This window comes from Macrobrachium rosenbergii, chromosome 59 (assembly GCF_040412425.1).
Source record: "Macrobrachium rosenbergii isolate ZJJX-2024 chromosome 59, ASM4041242v1, whole genome shotgun sequence".
In the NCBI taxonomy this organism is placed as follows: domain Eukaryota; kingdom Metazoa; phylum Arthropoda; class Malacostraca; order Decapoda; family Palaemonidae; genus Macrobrachium; species Macrobrachium rosenbergii.
In genome coordinates, this window is record NC_089799.1 from 36,278,199 (window position 1) to 36,297,711 (window position 19,513).

Consider the following 19,513-nt stretch of genomic DNA (forward strand, 5'->3'; position numbering starts at 1 on the left):
GTCTGGTTGTTTGATTTCTACTACTTTTTTTAATGCCCTACAATAACGTTTTGCATTATGAACTGGGTGGCTTCCAGCAAATGTGGAAAGCAAAGTCACACCTTTGCTATCAAGCCATTTGACTGCTGAGAGCTGATTGCCAGCACCAGATGACCTCCATTCCCCAAAAGTCCCTCTTCCTTTCTTCTTCAAGTGAGCATCTGAAGTCAGTTTTCAGGGGGACATTTAGGCTGACAGGGCCTAAATGTCCCACAACACCAGATTTCTCTCTCAGCTAGATGTTTTTGCAGTGACACTGAAGTAAACCAATTGTCAAAGTAAAGAATTTGGTTCCTATTACTTGGTATTGTTTCAGCCAAGTGCAAAACAATATTTGATGATGGACCAAGGTCTGGGACACCCTCTTTATTTACAGGAAGAATAGGCCCTGTACAAGGAATAAAATCATGGATGAGTCCACCACTATCTGCAAGAACAAATATCTTGAATCCCCATTTTTTGGGTTTCATCGGAAGGTATTGCTTCATGCTGTGACTCTCCTTGAAAGGAACCATTTGCTCATCAATACAAATATTTTGTTGCATTGGGAGCTCTTGAAATTTGCTTCTCAAATAGTCTACCATAGGTCTGATCTTGAAAAGGTTGTCATCACTGACTTCGTCATTATTATCTATCATATGCAAGTTTGACTTTATGGCTTCCCATCTATTGCTGCTCATAACTATGGCGGTATAATCCCTATATTTTCCAAATAGTTCTCCAGACCAATACAAACGTGTCTGGGGAGTTCTAATAATGGAAAAATGAATTAGCAACCCTAACCACTGCTCCAATTCATCCCTATTTAGACAGAGCTTTGTTGACATCTTTTTGTGTAGCATAAAGATTAGACTGGTGTACACTAAGATCTAGGAAATCTGATGTGAAAAACTTCCTGAAATACCAAATTGGATTTCCTAAATAGACATCAGAGTCAGCGTTATGCAAGGAATCATTATCAGGATGGACAAAGCTGGGTACTGTTGAAGGAATTGCATCTGATTTCCTTGACCACAAAATTCTTCTTGATAAACTTGCTGGAACAGCAGCAGGTTCTTCAATAACCTCTAAGTTACCAGGTGAAATGTCAATGACTACACTGTTCTCTCAGAAATAATTTCATTCTCAATCTTGCTTTCCACTACTACTTCATCTGGACGTTCTTTCGTCATGTCTGTATATATGAAGGAATATAAAGAGCTACAAGAGAGATAGATGATATAGTATATATCAAAATTAAGAAATTCAGGGGGCTACAAAGAACAAAAACATTTACTTGAAATTTATCAATGGCAATCAAATAGGGATCAAGTAAGTTGTCATTACACTAATTCTAAAGTGATATTGGAGTGGGAATTAAATTTTTTAACCAAAAGGAAATACAAATCCTGAAAAAAATACTGTCTTCAGTAGTCAATCTTCTACATTTCTGATTATACATTATATATATATTTATATATATATGTTATATATATATATATATATATATATATATATATATATATATACAGTATATATATATATATATATATATATATATGTGTGTGTGTGTGTGTGTGTGTGTGTGTGTGTGTGTGTGTGTGTGTGTGTTCCCAAAACATACAGGTCTGCAGGCATATCAATCTCACATACCTTCATCAGTCTCAGTTGTGCTGGGGATGCCTACGGCTAAATCAAACTCAGTATCGAGGTTATCTTCTTCACGTGAAGATTCCTCACCTAACCTGTTCTATAGGTAATGTTCCCTCATTCTCTTTACAAATCTGCCTACTTATAGCTCTTGCATAGAACACAGATACATCAAAACCTGAAAACGTGAAACAAAATACATAAATTCTTTGTAAAATATTACAGTCCCCCAGTAATTATGTCCATTTTCTTTCAATCTACATAAGCGTATTTAAAGAAAATACAAAGATTATATGGATAACTATTTTATAATTTCGATGAAAAATAACACTGCATTCCTAAGTTTTTAGGCAGCACATGTGTTGCTAAAATGTTTACCAATATCGGTTAGCAAGTGACCAATATGACCAAAACGTCATCCACATAAAACATCTCATAGATTTCATTAACTGGGATAATTCTAGGAGTTAGCTGATTAGCTGTAATCTAGGTACATTTAACTTTCATTGGTAAATTAATTGTACAAGTAGCATACCACATAATTCGTTCATGACGGGGATAATAGGAGAGGAAATACAGTGCACAAGTAAACAAACATGGCTGCCCTCAAAGTCAACCAATCAGCTTCAAGATGTTATTTTCAAACAGAAGACTGGTAGACCAGTTAGTCAGAACGTTCACAAAAGCATAGCCTACAGACCTAGTCTCTTTCATTTAAATGCTTTTGAAACTTGCCTGACGAATTCGTCACACTGGGCAATCTAGGGTTAATAATTAGATGGCTGGGGTGTCAGAAGAAGTTATTAACAGTAGGGGCGATCAGAACTGAGGTGAAGTGAGTCTAAAAAAACTTTCGTTCAGGCATGGCTGACACTCTATTAGTGGAACTTTTGTGGAGACGAGGGAGCTGTGCAGCTGCAGAAAAAACTTCAGCTTTTGATGACCACTTGAACACGGGGTTAAGCAATGAGTGACGTCTTGGAAAAGGAACTTTGCTAAAAAGTGACAATGGAATCACTTATAAAAATTGTTCCCTTTACTAGTATTCTTTTTAGAGTTGTTAGTAATATTAACTGAAGGCAGCTTGGGTGTTTCGAGATGCATTATCAGCCTAAGTTCTCTGGAATACGCTGGACAACGAGATAAGTAGATTTGTAGGGGACATTACACTCATCTACCAGCAGCACAGATTGTGACTTGCCTAACCTCATTCCCTAATTGTACATGGTTGGCAAAACCCTTCTTCCACGCTGCTGCCCTTCATTGTAGGCAAGTTCTCGTCTATCTTCTCCCTTTTTCCAGGCTAAACTTACTTTTTTCTTGACTATATTTGTAGCTGTTAACATTGCCTTCGATATTCACTTTTGCATCAACCAAGTAATTATCAGTTATACCATCTGGCACCATTCTTCTCATTAATGCATCCATGAGTTGCCTGAACCAGCTCTCTATAGAAAGAAGTGAGATATTTGAATGCAAATAAAAAAAGAAATGAAAAAGTTGAACTGATTAAGTGTTTATGTATTATTTATGCAATATGAAGAACTGAAGAGGTGAGAAGTTTGCTGATATGGAGGTGTAGTGAAAGGGTTTATGTAGATGATAGGATAGAACAGAATGTTTTGACATAGTTTGTCCATGTCAGAAGAATGAAAGATGATGTGTTTATGAAAAGATTATTCAGTCCAGAACTGTTGGTAGGAAGGAATAGAAAAAAACCTACAAGAGAGAGAGATAGATAGATGGTGTGAAAGAGAGATCGGAAAAGAGGGTCCTCCTGGAAGTGAGAGTGTATGCAAGATACCAGTGAAAGATGCAGGTGTGTGGTTTTCTGCAGAGGTGGTTCATCCACCATTCAGCTGTTGAAGTTTTAATAAAGATGTGATTACTGTCGTATCTTATCTTGAAAGGTATCCCGTTTTAATACTGGGAAAAATTTATATGCACATTTGTTGATAGGCTCTACAATATTCCTCCACTGACTACTACTTCAAGAGTGGACCTCTTAGCAAAAACTTCCACATTACATGATTCATAAGGCATCAAAAAACTGATTAAAATCTTGTTGAACAACATTGTACCACTAGCCCTATATAGGGTTCCCTGACATTGAGGCTCTTCAATCTTGCATTGCATTGCTCCAGCACTCTCCAGATTGTCCTCTTCTCCTTGCTCCAAAAACTTTCTATTAATACAGTTTCAACCAATTTTTGCTTGTACTTTCTTCTCATGACCAAACCACCGCAAAACACCAACCGTCGTTTCACCTACCCTAAACTTTTCACTTCGTCTTGCATCCGTAAATTTTAAAAATTCTAATTTATTTTAGTCTGCATTTACCAAATAAGCAATGTACTTCAACAGCTTCAAGGCTTTTCTTTCATTCATATTTACTTTCAACACATTACTTTCAAAATGCAACGTAGACCCAGATACCTTCATTGTCTGACTATGCAACGTAAACCCAGATACCTTCATTGCCTGACAAATCGTGTGCGAGACCCTTCAAAGTGTCTCTTCCTCTAATCCATCACATTTACAGTCACGATCCTCCATCAGTACAAAGATTCATTTCTCTAACTTCTTTGTTTCCTCAATTTAGTTTCATTCCCTTTCACGGATGCCCAAATTTCTCTGGTCGTCAGTTCCTCTTCATTATCCTTAACAAGCATTGTTTCATCTGCATGCGCTTCGCTTTCATCTTAAAAATTTATAATACCCACAAACAAATTCCCTTGTACACCATGCATCTTGAACATCATATATATACATTGTTTCCAGCATTCTATTATAAGCTTAATCATGATCAGTGTATGACATATAACGAAAACAATTAATTGTTTGCTGAAAACTCGAACGATAATACATTCCGGATAGAGAGATGGGTAGAATAGTTAGCAGAAAGCCTTTCAGGATGAGTAATATTATTCAACGGATCAGTTGGAAATGGAACCTGAGACCTCTCACTGGTCAGATGAACATATACACTCGCTCACATACACATGACACATAAACACACCTACACATACATACATACTTACACACACACACACACACACACACACACACACATATATATATATATATATATATATATATATATATATATATATATATATATTGATATTTCTGAAGTTCATCAACGAACTGTCCCCTGTTAGTAAGTAGCGAACAGTGACTTGTGGTTAGTCTACTATAACAGGACAAAGTCAGTATATATAGCAACCCTCCTCTAGATAAAAGACTTTCCCCATTCCGCATGGCCCACGGCACTCGACTAACCTCACCTGAGGCAGAATGGATATTTCTGGAAATGGGCATAAAAGCGTATCCTTATATATACTGGCTTTATCCCATGAAAGTAGACTAACCACAAGTTACTGTGCATTACTTAGACTAACAGGGACAGTTCGTTGATGAACTTCAGAAATATCAATATATATATATATATATATATATATATATATATATATATATATATATATATATATATATATATATATATATATATATATATATATATATATATATATATGTGTGTGTGTGTGTGTGTGTGTGTGTGTGTGTGTGTGTGTGTGTGTGTATGTACTGGTGTGATTATGTGTCATGTGTATGTGAGCTTTTTCAGGTGCCATTTCCAACTGATCCGTTTAATACTATTATTCATCTTAAAAGGCTTTCTGCTATCTATCAATCTTTCTATCCGAAATGCGTCGATCTCTGGCTCTCGTTGGTGAAGTGAGAATGTGTGTGTGTGTGCGTATGTGTTTGCGTTTATGTTTTTGTAAGTGCACTGTATGTCTTTTTTGAATGCGAAAGCTTCATTTCTAAGTATTCATGCATACATATATCTGACAGTTTTTTTTTTTTTGAAATCCGTAGCATCGAAAGAGTGGATTCTCGTCTGACCTTCCAGCCTATTGGTATAAGAATCCTTGTCATCACTTGTTTCAGTTGGATGAAATTACATTTTCCAAAAAACCCACACTCTGCAATATTAGTTTTATCATTGGAGAAGCAAATCCACAGTTATGTATATGTACATATATTTAAAGATAAATCAATGTTGATTTATCTTTAAATACATGTACATATACATAACTGTGGATTTGCTTCTCCATTTTAAGACTCATGCTACTATGAGTATTTTTTAGTTTTTTATCAGTATCCGATAAAGTAAGATTAACGCGAATAAGCCACTCAAATGACGACGCCAACAGGATGTACCGATCCAGAGAAAGGCGCACCTTAGCTCTGAGAGCAATCAAAAGCCTGGATATGCAGAAAAAACAAACAAAACGTCTCCGGTATGTGTAAAAGGATCGAGGACACCCGAAAGCTTAACCAAAACACATGGCGGCCATAAACCTCCCAGTAAAGCTCGACTTGATAGCCCTAAAAATCCCGCCGCAAGATTTACTGTTGATGGATTCTCAACTTCCAGTCTAATTCGCTTTCTCCTCCACCCGCTGGGCCTGCCATAGCACGGAAGGATTCATTCTCTTATTGCCTTACTCCCGTCATTCGAATGAGTTAATTATGCAGCAAGAGAGTGCAATTCTATGTGAGGTTGTTATTGCTTTTCACTCTTCATTCTTGCGTCTGAAAAGTCTTTAGGACGTGATAATAGCCCTCTCAGTTGCTCTTTAAAGGATGTGTTCTAGATACTGAATAATGTACAAAGATCAAAATTCTCGGAACACTGGATGTAAGCGAGTGTGAAAGCCCTGATATCTTTAAGGTTTTGCGTATTAAAAATAATGTATGCTTTTTATACATATGTGGGCGTGTATTTACCTACCTACTTGTTTATATATATATATATATATATATATATATATATATATATATATATATATATATATATATATATATATATATATATATATATATATATATATATATATACTTTTTCTCAAAAAAAAAAAAATTAGAAGCACCACAAAATACCATAATACGAAGCGAACGCCATAAAATAAAAATATTTTTAACAATTCTAAGACCTAATGGGTCTGAGTAAAGCAAACAAATGAAAGAAAAACAAACAAACGGATGTATGTATAAAAGTAAAGAACTTAGACCGAAGGTCCCTTCGACCTCCCAGGATCACTGAGAGACCAGTGGTTCTTAACCAGGGGGAACTCCCCCCAAGGGGAATTTCAGAGTTTCGGGGGCGAATTGTGACCACAGATTGGCGGGCTCAAACTGGCTCTAGGACCACACAAAACGCAGTGTGCATCGGTCCGCACTACTGAGAGGTCACGCTGGGCTTCCTCTCCGCTAGTTTGGGTGTATTAGTATTTTGCTGCACATTATTTGAAACGCACCTTTTGAGGCAGACAATTTCGGAAACGGGGGGCGGGAATGACATATGGTGAAAGGGTGCATGGGCCAGAAAAGCTTAAGAACCAACTCTCTATCTCCTCCCAATACTATAGCGACCCTCAGCTGTAAGAGGCTAGCAGTAGATAGTTGAGTGATGATGGAGGCAATTTGGACACTGATTTGATCTCTCTTTTTGTAAATAAAACGGTACTCCAGACCCGGCTGTTCCTATAAAAGGTGAATAGAATATCATGTACCCAAACAAGACTGCGTTTCAGCTAGAAGGTGTTCCGAAAGATACCTTTTGCAAAGATTCATGTAAAAATTAGAATAAGTGAACACGAACGATTTATCATATGACCAGGATTTAATCATTACCTTTAAGGCTTTAATTTGGTATAAATAAACGTTCAATATATTTGATAAATTTGGAGGTTGAAAGTTGTAAAAAAAAGTTGTTAACATAGCTTCTAACAATAATAAAAATATGCGACTTCCTAAGCTACAGAATGTGATTTTGTGTATATAACTTAAAGACCGGCGAAATGTGTCAAAAATTATTAAATATCTTATACATTTTTGCGATTTTCTGAATATCTTAATATATATGTATATGTATATGTATATATATATATATATATATATATATATATATATATAATATATATGCATACATATACATTACTAAAAGAAACAGTCCATGAAAGCTTGTAACTTTTTCTGAATAAAAACTCCGTTAGATACCATCCAGTCTTAATGAGGTCCTTTTAGTAATTCTACTAATGCACAGAACAATTGTGTATGTGATAAAGTTAATATACATATACATATATATATATAATATATATATATATATATATATATATATATATATATAATTATATTCATATATTCATTAAGTCATTTCCCTACAGCAAAACAGTCATTGCTACTTTCATACTTTAAGTGTTGACGTGTGGACGAATCCCCTGAGCAGTATATCTTCAACAGCATTAGCCGCCTCGTGCACCTACACAGAAGGCTCATCAGCCGTGTGTCGAACTCTCTATACACGACATCATAGACACTTATCTTGCGCACGCTCACGCTCCCTGAATGTCAAAAACCTACCTCTCAAATAAACATTTCTTTCACGCCATCTATCCAGCCCTTTCTAGGTCTTCTCCTTATTCTCCTTACCAATTTTGAATTAGGCTCTTTTTAAAAAATTGTAGTTGTCACTTCATGCCATGTAACCAAACCATTTCAAAACACTCTGATAACCTCTTTTTACTTAGGGTTATTTTTTTTTTTTTGCCACTCCCACCTATCTCCGCATTTCCCCCCTGTCAACTTTTATAAATACACACACACATACTATATATATTATATATATATATATATATATATATATATATATATATATATATTAACTTTATCACATACACAATCATTGTTCTGTGCATTAGTAGAATTACTAAAAGGACCTCATCCAAATTGGATGGTATCTAATGGAGTATTTATTCAGAAAAAGTTACAAGCTTTCTTGGACAAACAGTCCACATTATCAAGTATCCGTACTCCATTAGATACCGTCCAGTTTGAATGAGGTCAATTTATATATATATATATATATATATATATATATATATATATATATATATATATATATATATATATATATATATATATATGTGTGTGTGTGTGTGTGTGTGTGTGTGTGTATGTGTGTGTGTCTGTGTGTGTGTACAAAGGAAAGAGAGAGTTAACAGTACTTAAAAAGTAGAAGACTTTTGATAATTATAAGTGTTTCCCGCAACTTTTTCTATTCCTTTTCGCACAACTTGGAAAAAATGCATCAATGAACACTGCCAGAAAACTAGGCCTCGCGAGTAAGGCTTCTGAAATCTAGAGGTAAACTGTATCTAAGACACTTGCTTCCCACCTTATGTTCTTCCATCACTGTTCTCTTGTCTAGACGTTAGCAGCTTCCCGGGACTATCTTACAGCCAGTGCTATTCGTAGTGGTGGAGTTTTTCCTAACGAAAGAAACGAGGATATATATAAAATATCGAAGGAAAATCACTTTCTGACAGCACACATAAGCTCTGTTTTGACAGAGCACTTCTATCGTCGCTCCATTCGCTTTGCTGTAAATCAGTACCCCATTCTGTGCCTTCAGTTCAACAGAACTTAAATTATCTCCAGCCTCCTTTTCAAGTAGGTCTGGGACTCCCCACACCTTAAGTGCCCTGAAGAACTCCACTGATGTCATCGCATACTTTTCTCCGCAGGGTAATGCAAAGGGCATTGCTTATTCCATCTCCAGACCCCCCTCTCATTATCTCATCTGCATGTGGAACCTGCATAATTTCCCATGCTTCTTTTTATTACTTACTTTTTCCTCTATTTTATCTTCAAGAGAAAAGTACCTTGATTATTTTTTTTTTTTTTTCAGTTTATCTTCTACCTCCAAAGGACCGGGTTTATATTTTGTTAGCTTTTATTCTGCGGGAAAAGTGCATTGACGATTTCTATTCAGTTTGTTATTTTCTTTTATTTTATCTTCTTTGACAAAAGAGCAATGAACATTATTTTATTTTATATACAGTAGCTCCTTTAAATATCTATTATTAGTTCATCTCTTATGGTGAAATTGTCTATATTATTTTTTTAAATTTAGTCCATCTGCTGCAAAAGTGTCTTGAATTTCTAGTTGATATTCTACTGTAATAGTATTTTAATTATTCTTTACGGTCTGTGTTCTATGACCAAAGAGCCATAATTACTTTTTCATTTTGCATTCTAACGCAAAAGAGCGTTCATCATTTCCCAGTTTACCTTCCACAGGAAAATTACTTTAATATTCTTTTTTAAGTTATTGTCTACGACCAAAGTACCTTAATTGATTTCTTTACGGCGAAAGAGCCTTGATAAATTTTTCTTACTCATCTTTTAGAGTAAGAGAACCTTAATTTTTAACTGTTTTATCTTTGACGGCAAAAGTACCCTCATTCCCATTTTAGTTTATCTTCCGCGAAAAAATGCCTTAATTACCATCTTGCTAGCTTATCCTTTGCGGCAAAAAGTGTCTCCTTCTCTATTTCTATTTATCGTCTAAGCAAAGTGTTCTAGTCGTGTTTTGTTCGTATGTTGTCTCCTCTGCTTACAAGTGCCTTCAAAGCAAAGTGTTCTAGTCGTGTTGTGTTCGTATGTTGTCTCCTCTGCTTACAAGTGCCTTCATTCATTTATGTTAGTTTGTCTTCCACGACAAAAGGTTCTTTGTTTATTTCTTGAGTCATCTTCTGTGACTTACTGATCTTTTGTTTAGTTTTTCTATGGCAATTGTGCCTTATCACTTTTTCTAATTTGTTTTCCACTGCAAAAGTGCCTTTATTATTTACTTATTAGTTCATCTTCTGTGGCAGTTGTGCCTTACTCATTTTTATGTTTATATTTTGCAGCGAACATGCATGATCATATTTTGGTCAGTTTACCTCCTATGACAAAGCTCCTTTGCAAGTATCTTTCCATAGTTCATCTTACACTGGTAAATCTGCTTTACTTATTTTCAGTTTTCCGTTAGTTTATCTTTAACGAAAGCCAGCCATTTGAATGCTATTGCCTTCTCATATCCAGTGAAGAAATGGAAAGTTATTTTATTTGAATATTTCATCGCATTTATCACTATTTCATTTGCCTGTTCAAGGAAGATGAAAGCAAACTGCCTTCGATTTTTCCTATTCTATGAGCGCTTGTCTGTGCCAGCTGTTCAACTATTGTGTCCTTTCTTACAATCTTGCATTTTTTTTTTATTTATATAAATTTATATTTATATTGACACTAAAGTATTATCTATTGGAGTCGTAAAATTTCTGACATTGGTTAAAAGTTAAGTATGCCTTAGTTTAACCAGACCACTGAGCTGATTAACAGCTCTCCTAGGGCTGGCCCGAAGGATTAGACTTATTTGACGTGGCTAGGAACCAATTGGTTACCTAGCAACGCGACCTACAGCTTATTGTGGAATCCGAACCACATCATAGCGAGAAATGAATTTCTATCACCAGAAATAAATTCCTCTAATTCTTCATTGGCCGGCCGGAGACTCAAACTCGGGCCTAGCAGAGTGCTAGCTGAGAACTCTACAGACTCGTCCAACGAGGAACTTTCTGACATTGGTAAGTCGGGTAAGTCGGCTTATCAACTAGGGGGGCGGGGTTGACAGTGCTTGTAACCACGTCTGAATTTAATTGCATATCTGTTATAAATCCATGAATTTTGTCCTCTGATACTGAATGTTGTCACTCTCTGTAGTAGAGGGTAGTAGCCTCACACATTGTTATCATGATCTTCATCGGTGGTAGCAGTGATGGTGGAGGTATTACCACCATCATCAGTTTTAGAGAAGTTCCTTTTAATTCTGTAGAAAAAGTGAATGTCCTAACTAAATTCACAATTTTAGAAACTATCCCAATCCATTTCCTAAACTTCGGAACAGAAGTAGATACGTATTAGGGAACGTTTATGGTACCACAAAATGGAAAAAGGAGAACATAAACCTAAAGAGGAGAAACGAATGCAGTAACCTTTATACGTTGCTTTAACGGCGAAACAATGGAACAAAAATAGTTGGTTTAAGCCGAGGAAAGGAACTGCTGCTTTTAGAGCTACCTTCTAAATCTAGTCTAGGAACGGCATAAAAGGCAAATCTATTTTGTACTTTTCAGGGGAGATCCCTAGTGACCTCTCCCTTAAAATTTACTGCTGGAACTGGAAAAGGACTTTCACGGGGAAATATTATCATTCTCTACGGACTAGCGCCATCTGTTCCCCTGGGAGAGGATCTCCGTCACCCAAACGATAGAACTCTCTTATAGAACGACTGTTTTGAACGCAGTCCGCAAAGTAACTGGATATATGAGTGGCGGTGTACTTTGGGAGGAATAGTGTTTCAATGTTCTGCGTCATGATTTGTAACTAATTATTTTGGGATTTCTCATTTCTTTTTGAGATAACGGTGCCCAACTAATAGGCCATCGGCTTCACAGCAAGTTGTAATACTGAATTACTTATATACAAGCAAATACACACACTCCCACACACACACACACACCCACACCCCACCACACACACACACACACACACACACACACACACACACATATATATATATATATATATATATATATATATATATATATATATATATATATATGTGTGTGTGTGTGTGTGTGTGTGTGTGTGTGTGTGTGTGTGTATGAACACATATGAGTGTACCCTATTTCCTATTTAGATATAGTGTCGGACTGAAATGCGACTTATATATGATACAGTTATGTGAGCAATTTACACGTAAATTGAAAAAGAATTACTTGGCACACATATTTCTTGGTATACGTTGTACCTAAAAAGGATTATGTTAGAATTGATAAACAGGATATACAACAGTGAGTTCTCAGAATGAATGTTATGGAAGATAAGTTTTTAAGAACACTGAAAGGTATTTATGATGGGAGTGAAACGTTTGTTAGAATTTGCCTGAGGAAACATGACTAAGAAGGTATATATATATATATATATATATATATATATATATATATATATATATATATATATATATATATATAAATATATATATATATATTTTTTTTTTTTTTTTTTTTTTTTTAAGCAATATATGTTCAACTTTTATATATCCTCTTCTCGAGTAAATCTGAAATTATTTTATTCAATTCACATGTATTCAAATAAAAAATAATAGTAATAGCAATGTTGTACAAATAAATAATTGATATCATAACACCTCAAAACCTGGATTTTCAGTCCTGCTTCCCGGAAACCTACTGTAGTTATCATCAAATATTTATGCGGTAGTCAGAAATGAATATCTTTCTGTTCTGATGCCAATTTCATTTCTAGTTATCTTGTTAATTCCCAGATAACTGGGTGTTGCTGAACGGGAAACCTACCGGCCCCGCTCTCCAGACCTGTGGAAATGTAACGACCATACAATTAATACTTATATTTTTTTATTTCCTGATATATTTGTTGACTAAATGGTGTATAAGCACTGGTTGCAGTCCTCTTCCCCTTACGAGTTCGAAGCTCGGCATGGGGTGGGAGAAATTCTTTATTTTCGACGTAATTCCAGCGAAAATCGATGGAAATTTATCAGGAAATATAGAAGACACGCGGCATTTGAAAGGGCTATTGTATCTCAGTAAATCTGACGAATAGGACCAGTAAATATCATTCATCCCTCAAAGTTAGAGCAAACAGCACTTAGCATAACAATGCGAGAGTGTGGATGGGTGTATTCCAAGTCTAGAAATGTAACTGACCTCAAAAGAAATATGGTATAGTACTTGAGATACTTTCTTATCCTTCGTCGTGGTGTAGTGGTCAATGGGCTGGGTGCATTTTCGCACAATCATAAATTTGAAGCTTGGCATGGGAGAGGAGGAATTCTTTATTTCATTTGAGTTCGGGGTATTCGTAAGAATCTCAGTGAAAATCTGATTCGTCTGCCTATTTGCATGATTTATCTCTCTCTCTCTCTCTCTCTCTCTCTCTCTCTCTCTCTATATATATATATATATATATATATATATATATATATATATATATATATATATATATATATATATATATATATATATATATATAGCTGTCTTTCTTTCTATCTATTATATATATATATATGTATATATATATAAAATATATATGTGTATGTAAATATTATTATGCGTGTATATGTAATAGATAGATAGATAGACAGATAAATAGAGAGAGAGAGAGAGAGAGAGGTAAAGATGTGCTACATGAGAGTAAATACAAAAACATCAGATTATGCAAATGGACAGATGCTGCCTGGGGAGAATGCAGTCTTTGGTCACCAGAGTAATTATTTTGATAATCTGTTACACGTGGAAGATGAAACAGAGGCAATATTGAATGATAAAAGAGGGGAAGGTCTTAGTGACTGTTTGAGGATGTAGAAAAAGGCAATTATCAAGAGGAAGAAACCACGAAGTGAAGGGATAGCAAGTGAGATTTTGTGTAACAGGAATGAGTGGTACCGATTGGCTAAACAGGATGTCGAAGAAATAATGGGATAATGGAAAAGTTTTAGAGGATGGGCGAGATGAATAATTTACTCCTTAGCATAAAGGTAAAAGTGAGATTGGAGGCGATAGACTAGCAGGGGTATAACATTGCTCAATATGAGATGAGAGGAGCGTGGTAGGATTTTGATTGAAAAAAAAATATGACAAGGACTGATTGGGGAAGAACCGGATGGATTTACACAAGGAAATGAGTATATAATTCAAGTGTTGGTTTTAAAAAAATATATGAGAAGCTTGAAAGTAGAGAAAAAATGTTGTATGTGGCATACTTGGACTTAGAAAATCTTATGATAGAATGAATAGAGTGGCAGTGAGGAGATAATGAGGTATGTACGGAAAATAAATTGTTTAGAGCAATGAAATTTTTCCATGATAGCAGAGAAGCGTTTGTTGGCTATAGAGAACCTGTTTCAGCGTACAATAGGGATGAGACAAGGATGTGTTGCGGCTGTTTAACATCTTTATGAATGAAGTGATGCGAGAAGTCAAACAGTAAATGTAGGAGAAAAGTTTAATTTTTGGAAAATGGGCCTTGAATATAGTGTGGAAGAGGAAATGCAGAAATTAGTGAAAGAATCTGAAAGTATTTGCATAAGGAGAACATTGAAAGTAAATGTAAGCAAGAGTAGTATTATAAGCCTAAATTAAAACGAAGGAGATGGATCAGTGGCTGTAACTAGGGATAGTGGCACTTGATTTGTATAGGTATTTGTGAGTAAATATGTCAGATGATGACAGGATGACAGAGGGCTAAGTCACAAAATAGGGAAGCAAGGAAGGCAACAAGCATTGTGTATAAGATAAGACGGGAACTTGGAGGCTCTACAGAAACCAACGCTGGAACGTACGGAGGGTGTTGGTTTGTGTAACCAACTCTCCTTTATAGAAGCGAAGTATATGTATTAGATAAAAAGAAAAGAAAAAAGTTTGAACTGTAAAGAGGACTTGTTTTCTAAAATATTTCTGTCAACCTAACAGAAAATAAACACTGAATACTGGCTGATGTGCATAGGTTGATATATCAGAATGGATAGTAAAGATATATGCAACTAGCAATTATCCAGTCTTTTAGTAAAGAATCGTGTTTATTGGTGTCTGGTCGTAGGGTTTGATTCATTTCGCTGAAATAAAAGCACTAAGTAAATGTCTTCGACTATAATCAGACCACATTACATATGAAGACTGTCTGGGTAACGTACTTACTAAAGAAGAAGAATGCTTATCTTTTGTGTTGACCCACCTTCACTGGATTACGAAGAGCCGACTGCATTATGTTAATTTTCAAGTACTGTACAATACATTTGAAATAATGATAGAGTTTTGGGATTTCAAAGGCCAAAGAGGTAACATAGCTAATCAGGTGTAGAATCTAATAATCTAACCAGGAGAGTTTCTTGTAACAAAAATAGATTTTGCAAAATATACACACACAGAGAGAGGAAACTAATACATACAAATAGGATAATAATTCTAGCAAAAAATAATTTTTATTTGGTAGTAAACTTTTTGTATATATATATTTTTTATTTTTGCTGACGGGTGTTATGAAATACAGTAATCATTATTGATAACTTTACTTTCTCCCTCTGGTTAATTAAAACCTGGCCCCGTGCTTATGGTTGCATTTTCTGTTTATGAACACATCTACAAAAGTGAAAAGGTACTTATTCTCTGTGAATACACCTGCTGTACTGTTAGAAAATAAATACGTCGGCCTTATTTCCCTCAGTCTAAGCTTGTAAAATCAGCATTTTATAGTGAAGCCTCTGAAAACATTGCTGCATCGTATGTAAACCAGTGCTCCCTGAGAACTACCTCCTCTGGGAAATAACTTGACTTCCTTGATTATTGCACAAAACATTGCCTCAAGGTCTTACCATTGCCTCCTGTCCTAGTAGAACTTGACCTGGTCACTATAATATTCTTTTATCTAGAACACTACTGTATCCTTAAATTTGGCAAGTAGATTTCTAAATTTGAGTTTGCAAAATTCGTTTTGCAACGTAAGGACCTTCCTATGCTGTTGTTGAATGAGAATATTGTTTTTGTCTCATAACAGGACTTTATAATCTTGACCTTCTCCCGCAATGATTCGCTTACGCTAATAGCAAAACTTGTGGGTCCAACAATGGCTTCCATGGATGTAAGAGCAAAATATTAACATTTCTGGATATGACAACTGTTTAGTATTGGTGAAAAAATTTTTAACCATCTTATGGTGAATTCTCTCACCTTAACCTAAAAATTATAAGAAAAATTATTTCAAGTCTCAATACAAATTCCACAAGGTTCTAAAGCTTCAAGTTCAAATTTTAAGCTTCACTTCAGTTTAATTGCGAAAATCAGTAAGCTGAAAATACTATCCTCCAATTTCAAGTGAAATTAGTCAACACACTAAGGTATAGGAGTGAATTTAAGCCATTAGGCCAGTTCAGGCAAATATTTTCTCCTAAGATCAACACCAGTGGAAAATCTTACAGTAATTCTTACCTAACAGGCATCTAAAATCTACTTGTTGCATTCTGATTGAATTAGATTACTATTTTTCAAAGTTTCTGGAGAGCACGAATGCAGTCATATTTTCCAACTTAACTTCGAAAAATGTGATGAAATATACACTGAAAAAATAAGAGGAAAACTTTATTCACAGTTACACAACTAGGGAAGATACGAAGGGGACGACTTAAAAGAACAGAATGCCTTACAAATATTATTACAAATATTGTAGTTCCCAGCAACCAGCTAATCAATATTTGTCTTAGTTGGTAGTAGGGTGTGATGCACAATACGAGTAGCACTATACTATCACAATTAACTGACATAAGGAAGGTGATCAACGGAATGACGGGAAAATGTCGTTCATTTTTAAAAATAGTGGCATTGACCTTTTCCACCCAAATCTCAGCAGGGATCTCTTCGCGGATCACAAGTTAGCTGACAATGAGCAGATGCCCTCTGGCGCTTGGTAATTCTCACTTGGTCTATCAATCTTTTCTGATGAGACAGAGCCACCTTAAAGAAGCCACACATCCCCAGGTAATACCCATCATAGCCTCAGAAAAAGGGAAGGGAGAGTAATTTTCAGTGCGCCGGGTACATCATTTCATGTGCTTGCTTGGTATGCGTTGAGGTTAGGAACTACCGACCGCTTGGCGATCGAGAGAGACAAAGCGAAGCAGGAGGCTCGGAAATGAAAGGTAGAGTTGTAATAGTGAAAGTTGGATTGGAGAAAATCTGATAAAAGACAACAGAAGAATTAGGAGAAGGGCGGTCTTTCGCTACAGAATCTTCATTAATGATTTTGACTGTAATATCAGCGACATAGCTGATATGTGTATCTATTTCTTACAAATAATTTCCTCCCTGTCATGTCAAAAGTACGGTACGTTCTAACACGAGAGGAAAGTCGTGTAGAGAACTATTTAAACAAAGTCATAAAACTAAGAACCCTCGATTCGGTTACAGGTAATACAAAAATATATTAATACACTTTGATGTATACAGTTTTGCCACGACACGAGGAAGAGGTACAAACTCCTTTTAACTTTATTAAATGAATATTGTCTGCTTTGAGATTATATATTCATTAAATGGTAGGATAAAACTGTTGGCTGTCTGCCCAAAACGAACAGACTCAGCCTGTGCAACTGGTGAGCAAAATCCAATATTTAACCAGTAGTTTTGTAACAGTGGTGAACGTCACTTGTTAACTTTCTCTCTCTCTCTCTCTCTCTCTCTCTCTCTCAATTATGTACATATATATATATATATATATATATATATATATATATATATATATATATATATATATATATATATATATATATATTATATATATACAGTATATATTTATATATTATATATTTATATATATATATTATATGCATACACAAATATATACTATATGTGTATGTGTATATATATATATATATATATATATATATATATATATATATATATATATATATATATATATATATATATACAGTATATGCATGATGCCATAGGGACAAATGAAACAAAAGATAAATCCTAACAGGTTTCATCTGATTTACTTTGACATCTTAAGGAGGACTGTTACACAAAGGTAGAAATTTACATCATATGTGCTGACAGTTTCAAAGAGTATGGAGAGTGCGCCATTAAAAATTGTATTATGTTTTATGCAGTAGGCTCAGACCCGCGCTATTCCTGTATGCCAATAGAACGGAGTAACTAGACTCCTTAAAGTCTATACAATTTGCATAATCCTTGACTGATGTTGATGTTCTAACCCAAACTTACTTTTACATCACTGCTTTCTTTTACAAATCTTTAGAAGATGACCAAAAAACCTGCTTTCTGGCATTTCCTGTATTGATAGCATTACTGCTATCACTGATTTGAACGAAAATTGTTTTGTTGTTCTGAGTATATCTTATTCATTTATATACAGTTCTGTTCTGTTTCCCGTTGATTTCCAGATTGACAAAAATGACATTCGCACTTGAAATACACATTTTCTATTATGGTCAAGAGATTTCTATATATGCACGTATATTCACATTACTATTGTTCTTAAATGCCATATTAACTCTAAAGTTTATAAGCAAATGGGGAATATCTTTGAAGTTATTAACATATGCTAGTATAGGCAGAGATCTCCGTTGTCTATTAGTTGCATTTATCATAAAGCGTCTCTTTTGCCTGCCGTTCATGATGCATTGTCTTTCACAATATCGGGGTACTTTAATTTCTTGACTGTGTTCTAATTACACCTATTTCATCCTCGGTATCTTCAGGGCTTCATAGTTATAAAAGATATTTTGGGCAGGATTAGAAAATTCAGCCTAGGAATTTATAAGCTTGACCCATTCATTTTAAAACGCGTAGCACTACGGAAATCGTACAGGTTTTAGGGGCTTAGTTAATCTGGGTGAGTCCACCTGCATTAAAAACAGTATTTTTTAAAGGATGCTCTCACACTTCGTCTTCAAGGAGATTATGGCTCTTAATCCTCTTCTTCTCTCCAAATAGTTTGTCAGCCATTTTCATGATTACTTGAGCTGTCACGCTAGCACGTATGATGAAAATTTCTAACACCATGTGTCACTCTTCATTCAGATGTCACACTAAGTAATATAAAATCAGTCGGAAATCTCCCCTTTCGTTTCATTTTTTTTTCTGCGACATTTTGCCTTTAATCATCACGTCTTCCTGAGATTTCAAATATATAATATATATATATATATATATATATATATATATATATATATATATATATATATATATATATATATATATATATATATGCATATATGTATATATATGTTATATACATATGCATGTGTGTGCGTGTATGTTTATACATATGAATGATCTATATCGGTAAGCAGTGCAAAAGCCATTGTCTTTGCTCGTATGCTAACTCA

The 19,513-nt window shown here is 35.0% G+C and overlaps 1 pseudogene; it reads right to left on the reverse strand.

The window, feature by feature from the left end:
* Nucleotides 1-206: 206 nt before the first annotated feature.
* LOC136837685 (piggyBac transposable element-derived protein 1-like) lies at nucleotides 207-19,187 on the reverse strand (annotated as a pseudogene).
* Nucleotides 19,188-19,513: the final 326 nt, after the last annotated feature.